Source organism: Sturnus vulgaris, chromosome 8 (genome assembly GCF_052056855.1).
Source record: "Sturnus vulgaris isolate bStuVul1 chromosome 8, bStuVul1.hap1, whole genome shotgun sequence".
NCBI lineage: Eukaryota > Metazoa > Chordata > Aves > Passeriformes > Sturnidae > Sturnus > Sturnus vulgaris.
The window spans coordinates 3,959,623-3,979,999 of NC_142250.1; the positions used below are offsets into that span (position 1 = coordinate 3,959,623).

Genomic DNA, 20,377 nt, shown 5'->3' on the forward strand with positions numbered 1-20,377 from the left:
ACTTACAGCTTGTTTTAGGGTGAGGCTGCTGTGTTAACCTGAGCTTTTTGGCATCTCACGATGCCGTCTCCACAATCTGCATTTTTATCCAAAAAACTCAGGGCAGCCTCTCTTTTTGCTGGCTGCCAGGTCACCTGGGTGTCACAGCACCCTCCAGGACAAAGTCCAAGCCTTGGCTGCTGACTTGAGGGGCTTCAGATTTCATTTTGTTCCAGCTGTCTCATTCCAAATCCAGAGCACAACTTTTTTTTGCTCTGATTTCTGATGTATTAAACATTAAAAAGATGGTGGTTGTTATTAATGACATGGAAGCCTTTCCTAGCTGTAAGTTCGCCTAAAATTGGATCTGAGCTAATACAATTTCAAGGAAACATTCTCTGCTGTGATCTCCAAACAGAGGCCAAACACACGTTACACATCCTCTTTTATTCTCCTCACAATATTAGCCCAATTTGCAGAACAAACACATTCAACCCTCAGCCCTTGGGCCGTGACCCGTGAATAACACCGCTAATGGGATTGTGCTCCACACAAAACTCCCGCTGGATTGGATGGGAGCCGCTCCACCCTCCTGCCTTCTTCCCACACACCCTCTGCCATCCTCTCCTCTGAAAGGTACCCGCGGCCCGGGAGAGGGAGGGAGGTCTGAGCCCCAGCAATGCTGAGCCACCAAGTTGCTCTGAGCTGCCTTTTCTTTCTTTAGCAGAGGTGGAAATGACTTTTTTTTACACTTATAAATTGTGTGGCCATGCTGAAGGGGTCCAGGCTCAGCAGGAGTGAGGAGGTTGTATCATTCTGAGTTTTCTATGAGCTTATACTACTTTGCAAACTCTCTCAAGTCCTGTACTCTAGCTCCACTTGGACTGTGGTGCTAAATCTTGAAGTTACCAACATTTGCCATCAAAATGAGAACCTTATCATCTCCCCTTGTTTCCTTTCTTCTAAAAGCAGCACTAGATTATTGTATGCAGAGGCTGTTGCAGGGAAAACTTTAGAAACCCTGAAGCTGGGAAAACAGTTGATGCTTGTCCTCACATGGAGAACCAGATGACCTCGAGGTTTATTTGATTTTATATATTTTTCAAGCTGGTAAGAGGATATCCACCTGTTTTACCTGATGCTTCCTTGAAAGGATGAGAGGATCCAGACAGAGATTTATTCTGTTTTAAGGACAGAATCATAGAATACCCAGAGTTGGAAGAGACCCACAGGGATCATCAAACCCAGCTTCTGACCATGCACAGACACCCCAATAGTGTCACCCTGTGCCTTGGAGGGCTGTCCAAATGCTTCTGGCAGCCTTGGGGCTGTGAGCATTCCCTGCCCTAGCACCCTCTGAGGGAAGAACCTTTCCTTAATACCATATCCTTAATTTCCCTCACTTGATGCACAACAGCAGCAGTGTTGGGAAGGAAGCTCTGGAAATCACCACGCCAGGGCAAGACTATTGCCTCCACTCGATCAGGATAACCATATTATCTTTATTATTATTATTATTGTTATTATTATCATCATCATCAAAAGAAGCTTGATTTATAGACCTTATGCTAATTTGAGGAATGGAACTGACTTGGGAACACAGGGCACAAATCGCTAGGCAGCTTTAGGCACTGAGTTGAACATGATAACTGCTAAACTCACTTAGCAGAGGCTCATTCTGACGTTAGTCCTGTTATCAGAGCTGCAGTCACTGGGAACAGGAGTTCGTTTTTAAAATACAGATCTTTTTCTTCCTTTAGGCTGGCTTGAAAGGCAACTGCTGCCCCTACAGGGAAAACCGAGAAAATCCAGTTTGGGAATGAAATTCGTGCCCTCCCCGGGTGCCAGCACAACAGGAGCATAGAATCCCCAAACCGTTTTTTGGCAATGGCAGCTTCCAAAATCACGTGAGGTGAAGAACAAATAGAGGGTGTGATATGAAAAAGCCTCCAAGATGGAATCTCGGCACTGAGCAGGAAGGAGAGCTTCCACTGGTGACTGCAACATCTCTGAGCTCAGCAGAAAACCACACAGAGCTTCACAGACCCTCCAGGTATCCTTTTGCTCCTGCATCCTGGGCACCATGGAGGTGACATGGTCTGGAGCTCAGTGGCCTGGCACAGGGAGACAGCCAGGTTTTCCTGGGTCTCCAAAGGAGGTGACTTGAAGATGATCTGGAGGCATCATCCTGTTTGTCAACTTGACTTCAGGTTAAGGGGGGGCATTTCCTCCTGTTCTGCACTGGGGAGGCCATGGCTGGGCACTGGGACCAGTTTGGGGCTCCAAGGCACCTCCAAAGCAAAGCGAGCCTGGGGATGCCCTGGCAGGGGTGGGTAGCAGCCAGGGAAAGCAAGGAGAGGCTGTAAAAGCCAGGGTTCCACAGCCAGAGAGGAGGAGGCAAAGGATCCAATGGCCTCTCCTTCTGCTCAGAGATATCTTGGGGACGTTTGGGATGGGCTCTGCTCGGAGGGGCATAGCTGAATCACGGGAAGCCCCAGCCAGTGCCAAGGAAACAATTCTTATTCTTACAAATTCACTGTTAGCCCCTCACCTCAAGAAATCTTCCTCTTCCCAGCCTCTGCCGTGCTGTAAGCTCAGCCCTGAACACTGGCAAAGCCATTCCCTCCTGTTTTTCCAGAATTTCATCATGTTGCTTGCAGAATAAACCTGCTGGCAAAGTGAATATAGGGAGCATCTGCAAGGTAATCTCTCTTGAAAGCCTGGAGCTAATCAGGCTTCCCTGAGTCATTGCAGAGCCACGGCACTGCTGAAATCCCACCTTGGTGCTGCTGATTTCCCAGAGCAAGGCTTTCTCCTCCTAACTCCTGCCTGGAGAGGTAACTGAGTTTTAATGACTCCATAATTAATGCCTTTTGGGCTGCTGGACCTGCCCGAGCACGCAGGCTCTGTCTGCAGGGAGGAGGGTGCAGCAGTGCCAGCTCCTGTCCAGGCTCAGCTGAGCCCTGCTGGTGTGTCTGGAAAACCCTCTTGGGGATAAGCACAGGTTTTCCAAGGAAACAGGCACGCCACGACATGCAGCACAGCAATGATCCACATCCACTTCCACGTTTATTTATTCACAGTTCATGTAAGAGCGGGGGGAATGCTTTTGGAAAGAGCAGCACTGGCATGGTGGGAAAAAAGAAAGGGCTGCAGCATGTGAGGTATTGTTTCGGTGGGAATTTCAGAGCAAATCAGATCCAAACTCCTGCTGCAGCAGGGACGCAGAGATAATGGTCCCCTGGAGCTGCTGCTGTCCCTTGTCACCTCGTACCACCTGTGACACGGAGAGGGTGGCATGGTGCCCTCCTCAGCCGGGCTCCTCCTTTGGAGGAGCAGGTTTTGACAAGCCTGGTAGGGAGCAGGCGCTCGCTCCTTGGGAGAGGAGGCAGCACCGGAGCCAGAGACAGAGGAGGAAAGGGGGTGAGGGATCTGATGGGCCTGGGAGCCGCCATTCTCAGGAAATACAGCACTTTCTGGAAACAGCTTTTTTCTTTCCCTAAGAGGAGAAGCAAACCCCGTTAGCAGCAAGGGAAGGAGGGAGGAGAATAACTTCCCGGGATGCTGCAGAAGCCTCGCTCCTTGAAGGGGCCGGGAGTGGGGATATCTGCAGCGGGATGCTTGGAGTCATCAGCTCCATCCTGCTCCCAGCCCCACGGCTGCTCATCATCTCCAGCCCAGTGGGAGCTGCAGCTTTTATCCCACAGCCAGTTTTCGGGATCCTCTGTCACCCTTTCATTATCCCGTGGGAAATGCATGGCACGGCACAAAGAAAATGCTGGATGGATCTGCTGAAGGCATGGAATGGTGGTGCCCTGGGCTGTTTCTAGTCCTGAAGCCCAGGGACACGTCCAGTCCCCAGGACCCTGGGGAGAGCAGTGCCCAGCCCAGCCAGGACACTCCGCTTCCGGAGGGATGTTCCAGCAAGGCAATGACAGCCTGTGCCCCTGGAAAACCCACCAGTCCCATCTGGAGAACTGCTGGCTTGCTTTCCCCTTGGAATTGTCTTGTCTTCCTTCTTTTACCTTCTTCCACACTTTTTTTCATTTTTCTCTCTTCTGTTTAAATGGGGAGATGTTTTTTGCCCTCCCTCTATGAAGAGTTTCTCCTTTTACTTCCAATTTTGACGCATTTCCCCCAGACACGTGCTATTTTAATCAGAAGCAGCCAGCCATTAAAGCCAGATTAATTAAAGAAATGAGTTTACGTACTTTCCTAATGATCTGAAACAATTTTGCATTTATAATGCTGTTTGTCTGCAACCCGTCACTGCATAATATCCCTGATCAGAGAGGATGACGCCACCTCACCATTAATCACTGCTTGAATAGCAAAGTAGCTGAATTGGAATCTCCTGCATCCTTTGGAAACAAGGATTTGGGCCCCTTTTCCCGTTTATACTGCAGCTAACAGCCCTGCCCTGCAGTTCCTTAAAGCCACAGCATGTGGATTCACTGTGCTCTTTTCTCGACTCCATTCACCATGCATTTAATTCTGATTTTTCGCTCTGCTGCCTTGTTCTGAACAGCCTTTGCTACCATCAGGGGACAGGGACAAAGCCCTGTGGGACTCTACACATTTGGAGCAACGACCTTTCTGGCTGTATCTATTTTTAATGCTTTTTAAACCATCACTGTCAGTACAACCCCATCAAACATCAGGGTTTGGTGTAAAGATGCTGAATTAATGATGTCACCTGGGGTCAAAATGATATCAAAATCACATCGTAAAGACACTGAGTTGATGATGCTATTTGGTGTAAATGGTGTCATGGATGAAGGCATTAAATAAATGATGCAACCCACAGAAATGATGTCATAAATACTATCAGTGAGGAAATGACATCATCAAGTGACGGCATAAATGATGAGTACAGGGTCGTTGCTGCCCTCAAAGGAGGACTTATGGTGAGTAAGGTAAGATGAAGGTGACTGAAATTTTACTGAAGTTAGTTTAATATTAGTTCATTAATAAAGTGTCAGCGTGCTAATAGTCAACATACCTTTCTAAATAAAAATATCTCTTTGAGTGGAACATCATTAATTTATGGATTATTGATCAATAATGATTGTGACCTATTGGCATTCCACTGTTGATCCATTCACATTGATTCTGATTAATCAATTTATTCAAAGCTCCATCAAGGAGAAACCCCCAGCTGAGCTCATCCATGGGCAGGGACACCTTCCACTATCCCAGGTTGCTCCAAGCCCTGTCCAAACTGACCTTGGTGCCGGCACACTCTTGGAATCTCCCCGACACTTGGGGATTGGTTGTAGCCGGGCAGGAAAAAGCTGTTTTCAGGAACAGAAGTGGCTCAGCAGGATTAAGCCCAGGCAGCAGCCCACAACAGCTATTCCTAAGCCTCTTGGATGGCCCTTTGTCATTCCCAACGGGGAGGTCAGGCTCCCAGGGAACCAATTTGCACAGGCTTCAGGTTCGTATTATCTGCCGGAAAATGCCCATCCTGGGGAAACAACCCTGGAAAGGGGGGATTTATTGTACAACTACCCCGAGGGAAGTGTCAACAACATTAATCCTATTAGAGCATTAGTGAGATGGGATGGCAAAAAATGATAGTCAGGAAGGAAACAGCACCCTGCTGAAAAGCAGAAACTCCCTTAAGGATGGCATTGCACAAGCGAAGCAAATGGAAAGTTAAATTGTAACTGGGAGTGCCAAGCCCTCCAAACACTCCACTGCCTCAAGGGAGATGCACCAACACCCCCAAAAGCCTTCCAGGCTCATGCCAACCAGGCTCATGCAAGCCAGCCTGATCAACCTGGGAAAAACCAGAGCAGAGCTGCCAGTATTAGATCTACTCACAAATAAATCCCTCCTCAGGGCTGAGTGAATCAAAGCTGTTGGCATCTGATGTCCCCAGCACCACTGTCCTGGATTTCTCCAGAACGCTTCTACAAAGCCATTCTCTTCCATCTGCAATTCCTCTCCCAACTACCAAACAGTTTGCACAAGGGTGAAAGCTGTTGCCTGGATCCTGAGGTCAAACAAAACGTGTCCACTCTTTACCGGCACTGATGAAAATCTGTGAGGAGCTGCAGGTCACAGCAGACCTTTAAATAACTTCCAAGCTGGCTCTAAATTTGAGCTGTATGACACAGAGAATTTTCTCTCAGAATGGCTCAACTCTGTTTTTAGGAAGTGCAGGATCTGATAGCTCTTTACAGAGGCCCCAGACACCATGGTGTTTCACCTGTCCCAGTGCATAAGTTACTATTTATTCAAGATTAATTCTTAACTTTGCTTGGGTAATGTTTGCAATCACTTGTTGATTGGGATAAATCACAAGGGGATTTTTCAGATTTTGTTTTGTTTATGTGCCAAGATCAGCAAAACATTGTTACTGAGACACACCGGTACATCCAGTCCCTCCCATGTGTTGTCATCTTCCCATGCCTGGGAGAGGGGGAGCTGGATGTATGGCTCTGCTATCTCCACAATCTCCTGGCTGCTAAAATGTCTGAAATATGGGAAAAGTTTTAATCAGACCTTGCAAAGCTTCCCACGCTGGGGAGCAGCCCTTCAGGAAACCAGGCTCAGCACATGCAGGATCCCCTCTGTGGGCACCAGGAAATTATTCTGGCCTTTTGGCATGGAAAAAAACCCCAGTTTTGTATTAGAAGTCACAATTTGTGAAGCGGAAGGTTTGAAATGGGTGTTAGTGCTCATGGAACAAAATTTGAGCCTCTTTCTACCTGGAGATGGTGACACCCAGGGGTTGCTCCTAAGCTAAATTGTCCTGTGACTTTATTTTAAGTGAGATTTTATTAGTAACAACTGACTCCTCACATCTCCAGAGCTGACAGAGGACTGAAGCCCAATGACCAGTAGAGCTCCAGAGTGAAATAAAGGCAGAAAGCAGAGTTTGCTCCAACAGCCTACATGCGGGTTTTGGGGATCTTGGGACGGGACATGTTCATCCCAGTCCAGGATCACGAGGGAATTCTCCCCAATATCCCATCTAACACTGCCCTCTGACAGTGGGAAGCCATTCCCCCTTATCCAGGCACTGACGGGCTCTTCTAAAAAGTCCCTCTCTGTCTTTCTTGTAGGTTTCCTTTAGGTAGTAGAAAGCTGCTGGATGAATTTAGGAGGAGAACCCTGCTACACCTCAGCTGCTCTGAGCAAGCCACACTGATACTGAAATTCAATATTTTGGAGGCACTACCTATGCTCAGAAGGGTTCAGGGTGGCATGAGGCCACACCTCGAGGGCTGTGTCCAGCTCTGGGCCCTCCTGGCCAGAGAGCCCTGGAGAGGCTGGAGCGTGTCCAGGGAAGGGAACGGAGCTGGGGAAGGGGCTCAGCCTGGAGAAAAGGAGGCTCAGGGGGAACCTTCTGGCTCTGCACAACTCCCTGACAGGAGGGGACAGCCAGGGGGGGTCGGGCTCTGCTGCCAGGGAACAGGGACAGGACAAGGGGAAATGGCCTCAAGCTGTGCCAGGGGAGGCTCAGGTTGGAGAGCAGGAGGAATTTCTCGATGGAAAGGGTGCTCAGGCCTTGTGAGGGGCTGCCCAGGGAGGTTTGGAGTGCCCATCCCTGGAGGTGTCCAAGGAAGGGCTGGAGGTGGCACTCAGTGCTCTGGGCTGGGGACAAGGTGGGCATGGGGCACAGCTTGGACTCCATGGCCTGGGAGGGCTTTTCCAGCCTTCGTGCTTCTGGGATTCTGTAAAACACAGCGAGCAGCGGACTGCCCCTGCGCGGCCCAGGCTGTGCTGGGCAGTGGGGGACTGTGGATCCCTCCGAGAATGGGATCGGGGACGGAGATTGGAATGGGAATGCTCAGGCTCAGCGCTGCCCAGCAGGGAGGCACGGGCACAAGATGGCGGCCGGGATGACACGGCGGTCACGTGGCGCGCGGTGCCCCCGCCCCGCCCGCGGCCGCCGCACGGGACACGGGACACGGGAACGGGGTACTGGAAACGGGACACGGGGGAGCGGGCTGGAGCTGCCGCACCGCCCGGGGACCCGCCCGGCGGCCGCACCCACTCGGCCCGCACCGAGCCGCGGCTCCGCACGGTGAGTGAGCGGCGACCCAGCGGCCTCCGGCTCAGCGCAGGCCCGGGGGTGGCGGCGGGACGGGACTCCGGCGGTGACAGCGGGGACGCGGCCGCCACCGCCCCGGCAGGGACGTGCCCCGGGGGGTTCCGGCTCCTCACGTCGGCGGCGGCCCCCGCAGCCCCGGGGGATGCGAGGAGAGCTCCGGCCCCCGCAGCAGCGGAGGCTCCGGGGGGGCTTCGGGGCTCTGACAGAGCTTCGGTCCCGCAGCACGGGCCGATCGGGGCCCCTCGGCCCCGGGAAGGTGCGGTCTGCTCAGCCTGGCCAGCTCTGGCACCCCCAGCTCGGGGGCTGCGGCCGTGGGAGCCCCAGGGGAGCCCTGTGCTCTCCCCGGGGGAGCTCTGCATGCCCAGTGCCGGGGGCTGCAGCCCTGGGGAGCTGCGGGACCCCGAGCTCGGGGGTTGCAGGTGGTACTGGGGGAGCTCTGGGACCCCATCTCGAGGGGCTGCAGCCCCTCCGCCAGGAGAGCCTCTGCTCCCCTCAGGTCAGGTCTGTCCCGTCCTCCCCAGGGTGTTGGAGTGGCCGGTCTGGTCCTCCCTGCCCCAGGGGCTCTGTGGGGACAGCAGGTCCCCTGAGCTCAGGTGGGAGTGTGGGGGTGAGCCCGGGCCCGCAGCCTGGGGGCTCCAGTCCCTCTGCTTGCTGGGATGCAAAGGCGGGATGCTCCCTGCTCCAAAGCAAGCTGGAGACATCTGCTGTGAGTGGGAGCAGATCCGATCCATCCCATCCCATCCCATCCCATCCCATCCCATCCCATCCCATCCCATCCCATCCCATCCCATCCCATCCCATCCCATCGGGGCTGTGCTGCCTCGCTGGGCCTGAGGTTTGTGGGGTGGCAAGGGGATGATGGTTTTATCTCCCTCCTGGGGACGAATGGGCTGGGGGTCAAAACGGGGATGAAAAGGAGAGACCTCACCATCATGGGCACCCTGGGAGGAGGGTGTGCTCCCTGTTTGCTCGTGGAATGGCTTGCTGATTGCCTGGCTGCAGTATTTGGATTTTCCAGGGTGTATAAGGCATGGGGCTGTCTTTGTACTGTGTTCCTCCTGGAGGCCCTGTTTTGATCAAGATTTCTAATTTATTCTGTCTTGTGTGAAAACCTCATTAAAGAGTGCCTCGGTGCCTTCAAGGCACCATAAATACACAGAGAGAGGATGGGAAGAGAGAGAAAAAGATTATTATTTGTGAAAAATGAGAGCTCTGCCATATTGACATGGTGCTGCTGAAGCTTGCTGATGCAGGCAGCCTCTCCTAGCAGAGCAGCACTGGGATGTCGATGAGCGTCCTCGTGTCACTTTGGCTGATGGTGCAGCCTGGTGTGACAGCAGGATTTGTAGTGATGCCTTCAGGACTGCCTTCTCGCAGGTCCACATGGCTGAAAATGCTTTCTTGTTGGCTTCCATGCCCAGCTGTGAACCAGTGCAAAAACACAGAACCAGTACAAAACACCTGGCTGAAGTCGGTGGAAGTGATGCTGTGCATCTTGGTGGGTTTGGGCTTGGCTCTGTTTTTTTGGGGAGTGGATGTTGTATTGGAGTTGTGTTCTGGTTTGTTTTGTGTAGTATTTTGTGGGTGTTAAAATTGCTCCAGCTTTGTGAAGTTGTTTAAAGTTTGGAAAGAGGAGGCAGTCCCCCTAGTTGGTAGCAGACAAAAGGTAAAGGCTGCTTTTACAATGTGGGTAATAAACCCCCTCTAAATCCAGAGAGATTGCTGTGATTGTTTTGAGTTTTTGGGCATGTGGAGCAGAGCTAAATTCAGCTCAGATGCCTTTAAATTGTGTTTGTGATGTGTGCAACAAATGGTGATTCCCAAATTATTACGGTTCTTTCTCCTTCCACATTATCAACCTGGGAACAGCATCTCTCGTGTTAATTAGATTTTGATGAGACATTTACAAATTTAATAAATCCAAGTAGGTGGATGATTTTCAGGACTTGGAGGTATTATGGTTGTTATTTGGCTGCTGAGAGTTTATGGTTAAAAGGCAGAAATTTGTTTTCCATGGATCTCATTGCATCTTCCAACACTCATCAAGCTTGAATAGGTGCTACTTTTAATTAGATAATTCTTGAGTTCCCTTGAACTGAACCCATGCACTGTGGATGATGGTGACTTAAAAATTCTTCCTTCTTCTGGTTGCTGCCTCTCTGCATCGCTCAGCTTTGGTTAATTGGTGCACTAAATATGGGTGGCCTGGGACTTACTCAGATTTAAAAGCAATTTCAGCCTGGCCGTAAGGAATGGTTGTGGAATTAAAGACTTTTTTAATTGGGGCAGCAGGACATCCTGTGGAAAAAAAAATGCTCAAAAATAATCCAGACCCTTGTTGGGGACAGGGTAATTTGTTGTTTGTGTAATAGAATAAATCCATATAGCATCATCAAAAAGCAAAAAGGAGTGTTGCACACAGGCCTGAAGGCTGCTTTTCCTGGACGTGGCACGAGGTCCCTCTTTCCTGGGGTGGTTTGCAGGAACTTGTGTAGGGCAGGAAGAGTTTCTAAGGCTGCCTAGCCAGGTACATCCAGGCTGTTCTTTGCTGAACAAAGCAGAGTGGAGCAGAGCACCCGAATGCTATTTCAGTCATGATTCAAGTGCAGCAGATTAAACTCAGCTGTGCAGGGAGAAAGCACTCTGAAGTAGAGGTGAGCTTAAAATCAACCAAAGAATCTGAGTTCTTTAGAGGTTTCTTGGATCTGATGGTCACAAACTGAGCTCGCATGTACTGTCAGTGATTTCCAAAGGGGGCCTTTGGGGCCCAGGGCACCAGCACACAGAGAGGGGCAGGAGCCCTCTGGAGGGCTGGTGTTCTGCATGGAATCTCCAGCTCTTAATTCAGCTTGAATTCCCAAATTGTGTAGTGTGACATCATAAGGTTAGTGATAAAGTCCTGCCTCCCTCTTTCCCCAAAATGCTGGGTGCAATGCGTAAGACTGAGGGACGTGTGAAACCTACTGGCTTTTTTGGATTATTTCATCTCAGTCATATTTTATTATTTTGAAAATCTGCTTAGCAGAGGCAGTGTTTGGTGCAGGTTACTTTGGCTTTTCATGGATCGAAAGAACATCCATCCTAATAAGCTGCCAGCTGTAACTGTGTAGTGAGGTTTGGTGGAAACCCCACCCGTGACCCAGTGGGGTGGAAAGAAATTACCCTTGAGGTGCCTTCCAGCCCAAACCATTCTGGGATTCTGTGATTTAAACATCTCTAAAATACTTATCTGTATTGTTTCTGGTCTTACCAAATGTGGTGTTGTAGTTGAGGGGAGAAAAAAAACCCCAAAATCTTGAAAGTAACCCATGAGCTTTGTTCTCACAGTCCTCGATCAAGAGCTGGAAAGAGAAAAGAAAACTTTATTTTGGAGACTGTAACATGTTTCTTAAAGAAATGCAGTTACTGCTGTTGCTGGGCTTTACAGTTGACTCATCCAAATCAGGGGAGAAAATTAGAGTGGGACAGATGTCCTGTTGATGTTTCCTTCGTGTGTTGCTGGGGTCCTGTTCTACTGTCCAGTTACACATCCATAATCAAAGAAAACCACTAATATATCCTTATTGGGAAATCATCTTCCATAGGTTTTGCCTGTGCTAATTTGCTTAGATTTAAATGCACGACAAAATAAATCTCCCTCTGCTTAGAGCATGACTCTAACACTTTCTTGATCCCTGACTTCCCAGCCTGATCTGCCTTCTGTTTGAAACTGCTTGAAGGTAGCTTTTTTTCTGTTTAAAAATAAGAAATAATAGGAAATAAGGCAAAGCATATTACCAGTTGGGGGAAAAAAAGGACTTCAAGGAATCTCTGAAGTTCAGTAGCTTTGGGTTTCTGCAGTGCAGGAAAACTGGCAGCTTCCTTAGCAAGCTGGGTGAGGCACAGGTGTGGTGGCAGAATTCCTCAGGTGGCTTTGCTGTACTGGCTTTTTAGGGTGTTGTGGGCACTGTTACATCCTTATTAGCTGTGTGGGACGAGGCTTGGGAATTTTATCCCTGCTCTCTGTGTCTGAGGAACAACACACGGTGGGGCTGCATTGTCTAAGCCTTCATCAGAAAAAGTAGGAAGAAACAGAAGTAAAACCAGGGTAAATCCTGTCTTAAGGACTGAAAGAGCCTTAAAATTGCCCCTTTCTGAACAGGTGGATCTGGAGAGGAGAGCTTTTGCAGCCTTGGCTTAAGAAGGATTTTTAATAGCTGTCATCTCTTCCTGTCCACTGCAGTCTCCTTTAATTTCCTTTACTAAAAAAGAGCATTGCAATTGGGAGTGTTTTACAATTTCCCTTGCTGGTCCATTAGTGTATTAGCTTAGCTCCGTGTGTGTTGAATGCCACTAAATGTCACTTGCAAATTTAATGTTGGGAGCACTGAGATTTGTGCTAATTGAATTTAAAGTCTTATACTTGAATTTGTTAAAATGGCAGAGCCAGACGATTGAAATGTTTTAATGGGGGAATGGAGGAGCACTTGCAAATGTGCTCTTGTGAGTGAATCCAACAGTGCATTTGTGCAGATGGAGGGGGAGACCCTGAGCAGACAGATCAGAGTTTGATGGGGTTTTACTTGTCCCCTTGTACATTACAACGTGGTGACAGCTGGCAAAATCTACTACGTTGAAAGTCTTAGTGCTTGACTGCTCAGGGTCATTGTTAACACCAACTTAACCTTAAATACTTCTGTAAAAAATGGTAAAGATTATAGAACCTTTCAGTTCAGTTTAAATTTCTGCTTCTCTAACCGTAGTTTTAGGCACTATTGGAGAAAGGTTAATTGTTTGGGCTGTTAGTATTTAAACTCAGTTGTCTGTGTCTGTCTTCTGGGGATTTTATTCAGGACATTAGCAACTTCTGCACCTGAGGGTTTGTTGATTGGGGAAGGGCTTGGGGGTGATTGTTGTGGGGGGAGCGTGTGGTTGGTGCTTTCTGTAGATTTTTTTGTTTGTTTTGTTTTCATTTGTTTGGTTTTTTTGTAAAACAAAAACTGTGTCGTTAAACACTTCTTTATTCTTAACTTCAGCCAAATACCCAAAGATTGGATATTTGGATATAGATACAGAAAAGCAGACCCTGCTGCTGTGCTTTTTTTGTGAGGTAAAGTGTTAAAGAAATTACCCTCGATTGGAAAAGAGTCATAAAGATTGGTCCTTGGCTTTCCAAGCAGTGTAAATCTGTGCCTCCCTAGATAGCACAGTGATTTTAAGAAGTTCGTCTGGAAACACTTCCATTAAATCTCCTGACACCAGGCTTTGACCTTGTGCCACTGAGCTGGCATTTCATACGGGCTCCTGGCATGAGCTCTCCTGCCACTTTCAAGTAAAATCTTGTCAGGCATTGAAAAGTTTGACTCTGCAGTCGAGCACTGTGCCAAAGCTGTAAAAGCCCTATTTGTACACAAAATGGATTTTTGCTTGCTAGGAGGGCTGGGGTAGTGCTTCAGTAACTGCAGGAATGGCTTTGAATCTACATAGTAATGAAACAGCTCCATCTAAATCCAGCGTCTCCTCCACTCTCAGGTCTGCTCTTTGTCTTCTGCCTGTCCCTGCATGGAGTTTTACGTAGTCAGGTTATATTGCTCTGGAAAACTTTGTCAGGGAAGTTAATTTAAAGCTATTTGAAAGGCTTAAAAATGGCTCTGCTGTTAGGATGATGAAAAAGACCTTGAAAGCGCCTTGAGAGCGATTGCTGCCAGAGTACCTGCTTGGCCATGCGAGTGGTGAGCTGCTCCCAGAGCCTTCTCCGAGGGAGCACTCCAGGGTGTCCTCCTTAAGTGCTGGCAGCCCCAAAAACTCTGGCTGCCCCTTCTCTGGGAGTGTCCAAGGCTGGGTAGGACAGAGCTTGGAGCAGTCTGGGATAGTGTCCCTGCCCATGGCAGGGGTGTAACAGGTTGGGTTTTAAGGTTCCTTCCAACCCAAACCATTCTGGGATTCTGTGATGCATCAGGGTTTAAAACCCACTTGCTTTAACGGGGAGGGAAAATCCAGCATTTGTGGGTGATTGGGGAGCTTTGCCCCTTGCAGAGGGTGTCAATGGCTGTGGATGTTTGGGTGTCTGGGGAATACATTTTTGGTGGAATAACAAACCAGACTTACAGGAAGGGAGAGGAACACCCATGTTCCAAAGTGCTGAAGTTTGGGGTGCTCAGCAGAGCCAGCAGGGGGGAGCTAATGTCCAAAGCAGAGCTGTGATCAAGGCAAGAGTGGACAGAAAAGGGTGAGTGCAAGGATGTGAATATCCCTGCTTAATGACTCGACAAAACACGTTGTTCCCTTTCCTCGGGTACTTTTGGGATGTCAGGATCTGTACTTAATGGAATCATGGTTTTATGGAGCTCTCCACCCTGGGAGAAGCTCTCCTTTGCCAAAAGCAATACTCAGTAATGGACTGGGGGTTCTTATCTACTCTCCATGAAACACTGCAAAAAACTTATTTTGCAGTAATGAGCAATTACCCACAAATTAACAAAACTCTTTTTCAGATACTGCCTTTGTTTTTGTGCCTGTGCAATTTCCTAATTCATTTTTTCTCCCTTTCAAAACATAAACAGATGGGTTATCAAAGGCCATTTAAAAAACAAAACCAGGGCCCTAAGCACATTTATCAGAAGGGGATTATTTAAGTTCTGATGGTTTGTTCAAAATTCCTTTGCTTGCAAGAAAATGAGTGTCTGTGCTGAGAAGACACAGACCCATCCAGCCACGTGCCTTGTATCCAAGAATTTTTGAGAGGGAATGCCAGAGTTCAGCCACGGGTTCAGGAAGTCTAAGTGGCTGGGAGAATACTTGTGGAGATGACAATCACTGGCAAATCTATATTACTTCCTCCTCTGAGCAGGACTCACCCCAAAGAAATGTCAGGTTTTTCAGGGTCCTGTTGGGGTTTGAAAATGTCCAAGGGAGGAGATGAGCTGCTTTGGAGAGAGGGTTTCCCACCTTGTGTGGGGAGATAACCTGGAAGCTTGATTCAGTGCCAAGGGAGGGGAGGGAGGAACCTGAGACCCGGATGACATTGGATACAGGTGCACCAGATTGATGCACTAAAGGCCATTAGCTGATTTCTTCTCTGAGCCTGGCCAACTGACTTGATGTTCTTAATGAACTACTCCTTAGATATCTTAACTTCTGACTGCTGCTCCTTAACTCATGGTCCATCAGGGCACAAGTGAATTGATCAGCATCATTTATAACTGTCTACAGGGAACTTTGCTTGGCCACTTTATTGGCTGCCAGTCTAAAATCCTTTTATGATTCTTCCTGTTAGACTTCTCCTTTGCTAATATTGTGCTTAATGCAAACAATATCCTTTAACCTCTTAACTTTGTAATCCCCCTCACACTGTAATTGTGCTTTAATGCTGCCCATTTGCAGTTGGATATGAGCAAATATTTAAAATAATTGTCCACTCTACAAAATGTTGGTTGACTTCACAGATTGTTTTGTCTTTTGTTTGTTAACTCCCTGGGGATATTGTTTCCATGTCAGGACATCCATTTAGGTCTTTCCAAGGTAGAAGGTTGGGAAGCAGGCTAGAAATCCTAGGCAATGCTGTTTTTCTTCACGTGTTCCAGTGTTATGGCTGTGTGTTGAAATTCAGCCTGCAGGATGTGATGTCATGCAAATAAATTAATGACTTGTATTTATTTGAAGATTGGATAATAACCCAGACATGGGATAATAACCCAGGGAGCACTTGGCCCTTCTGCTCTAAGCTTCCCAGAAATTGTGAAGTGGATAAAGCTTTGCCTCCCCCTGTCTCGCTGCACTTTTCAGCATGAGTGTTATGGGGTGGGAGCTTTGTATTCCTGCAGAGACACCCTGACACCTTGCATGCTTGGACATGTGTTCCTGACACAGACAGCTGTGGGGACACAGAGCTCCCAGCCTTTGAAAGGTGCAGGTTCCAAACTCTGGGCTTCTGTGTTCACTGGAGAAGAACTTGTTGAATTTGCCAGCCTGGTGTCACTGGTGTGTTTCTCTGTAAGGGAGTGGTTGTGGTGGCAGAGCGGCTTGTGGCAGGAAGAGGCTTCCCAGCCTGGCACCCAGGGGAGGAGCGAACACCTCAGAGCTGTAACCTCTGAGCCCTATCACTGAATCCCTGCTTTCAGGCTCAGATTTTGTTCCTAGAGAAACCTCGGGTTGGGGGTACATCTGTTCAAAGCGAGCTTTCTGGGCTGGTTGAATTCATGGCTGTCAAAGAGCTGTTTTTTCTTCCCAGTTTGCCTTAAGGGGCGTTCCATGAGGTTTTGGTCACATGCTGTGTGGTTTGCCTGGCGAGGTGGGGCCTTATCAAGAGGGAAATAACAGCACTGAGGGAAGCAGCAGCACAGGGAGTATCAGTAACGGGCTTCTTTCGGGTCTGGGCCATGCAAAATGACATTTTCAGCACCCCTGAAGTGGAGTAACATCTGCAGTGACTGTCAGCTGTGTCAGCAAACTTTGTGTTTGGGACTGATATATTGTTGAGTTTTATTTTTGTTTAAAAACAAGAGGCAGCTGAGGGTCTGCAGTAGACTGAACTGAAGTGGGTCTTGCTTTTGGAAATAACTGGAGGAGTGTTGCTGGTGGTGAATAGCCAGTGCAGTGACAGGATGTGTGCAGACAGCTGGAAATGCTCAGACTTGCTTGTTTCCCAGTACTGTCCTGAATTAGGATAGTTGGGATAGAGCCCAGTGCAGCTTGTGGGGTGTATTCCAGTGTGACATTTGCACACCAGATCGTTCCCTGCTCAGTTAGTGCTACTCACTGTTGGAAAGAAGTACTCGGGCATCGTGGAGTCTCTTTGCTTGGGATTGCTGGATTTGGGGGTGCTGGAGCAATGCTTGAGTGCAGAATGGTGGTGTAGAGTTCTTCCACCCTTTTGTCTTTGTGTTTTTGGTGGTCATGGAAGAGGGCCCACAAACTTCAGCTGGAAGGGAGGAAAAATCCGTTTATTTCCACAGACACTGCAAAGTGAAACGTGAAGGATTTTGAGAGCTGAACATGCCGATCCTGCTGTCCTTACAGCCTTAAAAGTGGGCAAAGAATTAAAATAAATAAAAAGAGGAATGGTTTCTGTAGTGGGTTCTCTGGAGGCAGTATTATCTTCTGGTTCTGAGGATTTGTTTCCTTTCCCAGTCTGCTTTAAAAACATTTCCTTTTTCATAAAAGCAGTGAATTATACTCCATGGACATTTATGTGAAGAGACTGCTGGGGGTGCTTAATAACCTACTTATTTTATTTGGGCTGTACTTTTAAAAAATGAAGTGTTCAAGTCAGGCCCTTTGAAGACAGATTGCCCTGCCTGATTGTCTTGAGCAAAATGCCTTTCTGGTTTTAATTGGGGTTTTCATTGCTATGATTTACAGCGGCAGAGTGAGGGCAGCACCGTTCCTGCAGTGCCTCAGACAAGTGGGAAGAGAAGGAGAAGGAGCAGAGCTATTCCTTATCTGGACACTTTTTTAGGTGCTTACAGAGCTGTGTACTTAAATAATTCCTCCATGTAAGTATTGATGTGCAGCAAAGCGACACGGTTTTAAGCACAACGTTTAATAGAAGTATTCTCAGCATGACTTGGCAAATATTCCCAAGCTCAACTTGTCACCTCTGGTGCTGCCTCTTGTCATTGGAGTGAAGGGAGGTTTGTGCAAGGCTCAGAAATGCAGCTAAAATGGGACACTTTGAAATCACCCCTAGGCACAGTCCGTGTGCCTTTCCTGGGCTGGTCTGCTTGCTGTTCCTCCCTGTCCATTCCCTCGTCCTCATGTCCCTTCCCACTTCCCCCTGTCCATTCCCATCTCATGTCCTTTGGGCCCCAAGGCCTGCCTTGCTTTGGGAACCCTGCACTGCATTTGGGGTATTTGGTAAGGTGAGAGGGGAGGGGAATTTGGCATTTCAGCACCAGCTGCCTTTGCCAGGTCAGCCACCCTGTTTGTGTATGCTGCTCCTTGTGCTCAAAATGCAGGAATACTGTTATGGGAAGCGTTGTCAAACTTGGATTCTTCTGTCATGTGCAGATGCAATCAATTTCCTAGAAACTTCAGGGAGGGGATGAGAGTGATGTAGATAGTTTGTAACAACTGGTGATTCGGTCATTGAAGCATAAACTGAATTTTTATTGTGCTGAAGAAGGAAACAAAGCCTGACTTGGTAAGGTCAGCATCAGAAAATTTAGGTAGGGGCTGTGTTGATTTTTCTTTTGTATTACAGTTTATGGAGAATATTTTATTTTTTCCTTAATTAAACTGCTTTTGCAACATGTGTCAGTCCATCTTAAATCCTATATGGGAATATTGGGACATTCTTCCGAGGGAAACTGGGACACCCATCCCAGTGTGGGGTTGTGGGGACTGGGAGGATGCTTCCTTCTCCTTCCTTCAAGAACCGGAGCACTGAGCAGACATGCAGGGGAGAGGAGGGAGGATCCTCATCCTGCTGGTTGTCAGGGAACAACCCTGTGTCTGGCTTCACCCCAAGCTGCTTGTGGTGAGCCAGGATCCAACTGGAGCCATCCCAGTGCTGCTCCCGCCCAGGTCACAGGTGTCACTGTGCCGGGTCCGTGTGACCTGCTTGCCCTGCAGGACATCCCGCTGCATATTTACATCCAGCAGCAGCCAGGATCCCATTTCCGAGGCCTCCTTTTCCCAGCAGACTTGCCTGAAGCTGGAGTCAGTGATCAGCATCCCTCCCAAGGGCAGGGCAGGGCAGGGAGGGAGAGCTGGCTGCAATTCCAGCTAGGGGTGGTCCCATTCCAGCAATTAGGAAGAATTAATTGCTTGGCCAGAGCCCCAAGACATTGCAGATGACTCTTAGAGAGATGGAACAGATTCCTGATGCTGAGGTGTGTCCAGTTTTGGGGAGGTGAATCCAGAAACCACATTTTTGCCAGATCCGAGGCCAACTGGCTCATCAGATCTGCAATAGAAAAGTTTATTTTGCTGAAAAACAGAATATCTTGTACTGCTGATATTTCTGAGGACAAGGGAGCTTAAACGTCTTCCTTACCTTGGGAACTGAAAGCAGACAATCCCTGGTTTGGGCTGTTCCACAGAAATGGGAACAAACAACCATTTTCAAGTGGGTTTTGTTTATTGTCGTGACTTTGGTGTTTTTATGCAGTTGCTCCTCTTTGTGTTATGTTTCTGTTATCCCTTTGAACAAGAGGTCTGTGCATTCCAGGAAAGGTCTTCTCTACTGACAGTGACTCCTTGCTTCTGAGCACAGGATTTGTCTGCAGCCCCAGCAGCACTTTCTGATTTTATGGAAGATTTAGCTCAATTTCCACCCTACTTTCTGTTAATTTTTAGCAAAAATATGTTGCTTTGTTCAGGTCAAATTTGCAAATTTGCAGCTTTTCTCTTTCCTGACAATGTAGTGTTTTTGCACCTTTCATAAATCATCTGATGAGCTGTTGAAGCTGGAAGAGGCGTTTACAAAGGTAATGGAAAACCTGAGTAAAGGATGCTTTGCAGGAAACAGCTTCTCAAAAAGGGAAGTAGTGCAAAAGCCAGTTATATTTTCCTTGTTCGCAGACTTGTTTGGAAGAGATTATTAATCCCTCACGTCTGTGCAGGTGCAGCCTTCAGACTCCCAGCTCGGTATTTTTAGCAGGAGCAGACCACAGCAGGGAATTCACTCCTATTCCCAGTATTTTGATTTCTTCAGGGGACTTGTGTGTCTTTCAAAAGCCACAGTTTGGTGACTGGGTGTCAAAGTTTACCACAGAAACTTTCAGGAGGAAAAGGGGAAGGCAGCTCCTGCTGAAATACCAAAACCAAACGTGAAAGTGTTGAGGTGGGGTGGTGGGAATGGTGGGAATGGCACTGAAGGGGGGGGGGGTCAGAGTTAGATCACAATCTGATTCTGTTCAAAGTGAAAGTGTGTGTTCCCTAATTGCAGTTCTCAGAATTGAGCTGTTGCTTGTGGGGAGGGAGGGGAAAGCCGTGGAATTCCAGGAAAGCTGTGGAATTCCAGCCAAGCAGAACAGCCAATAGGACTTTGCCAGATGCCAGATCTCATGCTGAGAATGCATGGCCAGGTTTGCCTTTCCCAAAGGGCTTTTTCCATGAAGAAGGCAGAGCCTTAACGAACAGAATGCTCTCCAAAGCTAACTCTGAAAGGATATCTTTTTTTATATGGAATTTCTGCCTGTATACCCATCAAAGCCTGGGAAATGACCGTCCCTTATCATTTGTTTACCTGCACGGGAGGATTGTTGCAGCAGTGCCTGGAAGAAGCAAGATTAAAAAGCAGTTACTGGAGCTTAGCAGGGGTGTGTTGTCCAGAAAATATCTTTTCCAAGTTAAATTCCTTCTCCAAGTTGATGGCTTTGAGGCCAAGACAGAGGGTAAAAAACTTTCAGC

The 20,377-nt window shown here is 48.2% G+C and overlaps 1 protein-coding gene across 4 annotated transcripts in view; it reads left to right on the plus strand.

Annotated features, from left to right (window-relative positions):
* Positions 1–7,881: 7,881 nt before the first annotated feature.
* The window catches only part of SGMS1 (sphingomyelin synthase 1), an 86,076-nt gene continuing 73,580 nt past the window's right edge, over positions 7,882–20,377 (plus strand). For 2 of the 4 annotated variants that reach the window (XM_088168733.1, XM_088168735.1), the window contains exons 1-2: positions 7,882–8,017; positions 17,384–17,517. The gene's annotated coding sequence lies outside the window, so the exon portion shown is untranslated. The remainder of the gene's footprint in view (positions 8,018–17,383; positions 17,518–20,377) is intronic. The other 2 variants (XM_014882267.2, XM_088168734.1) reach the window with 1 other exon arrangement.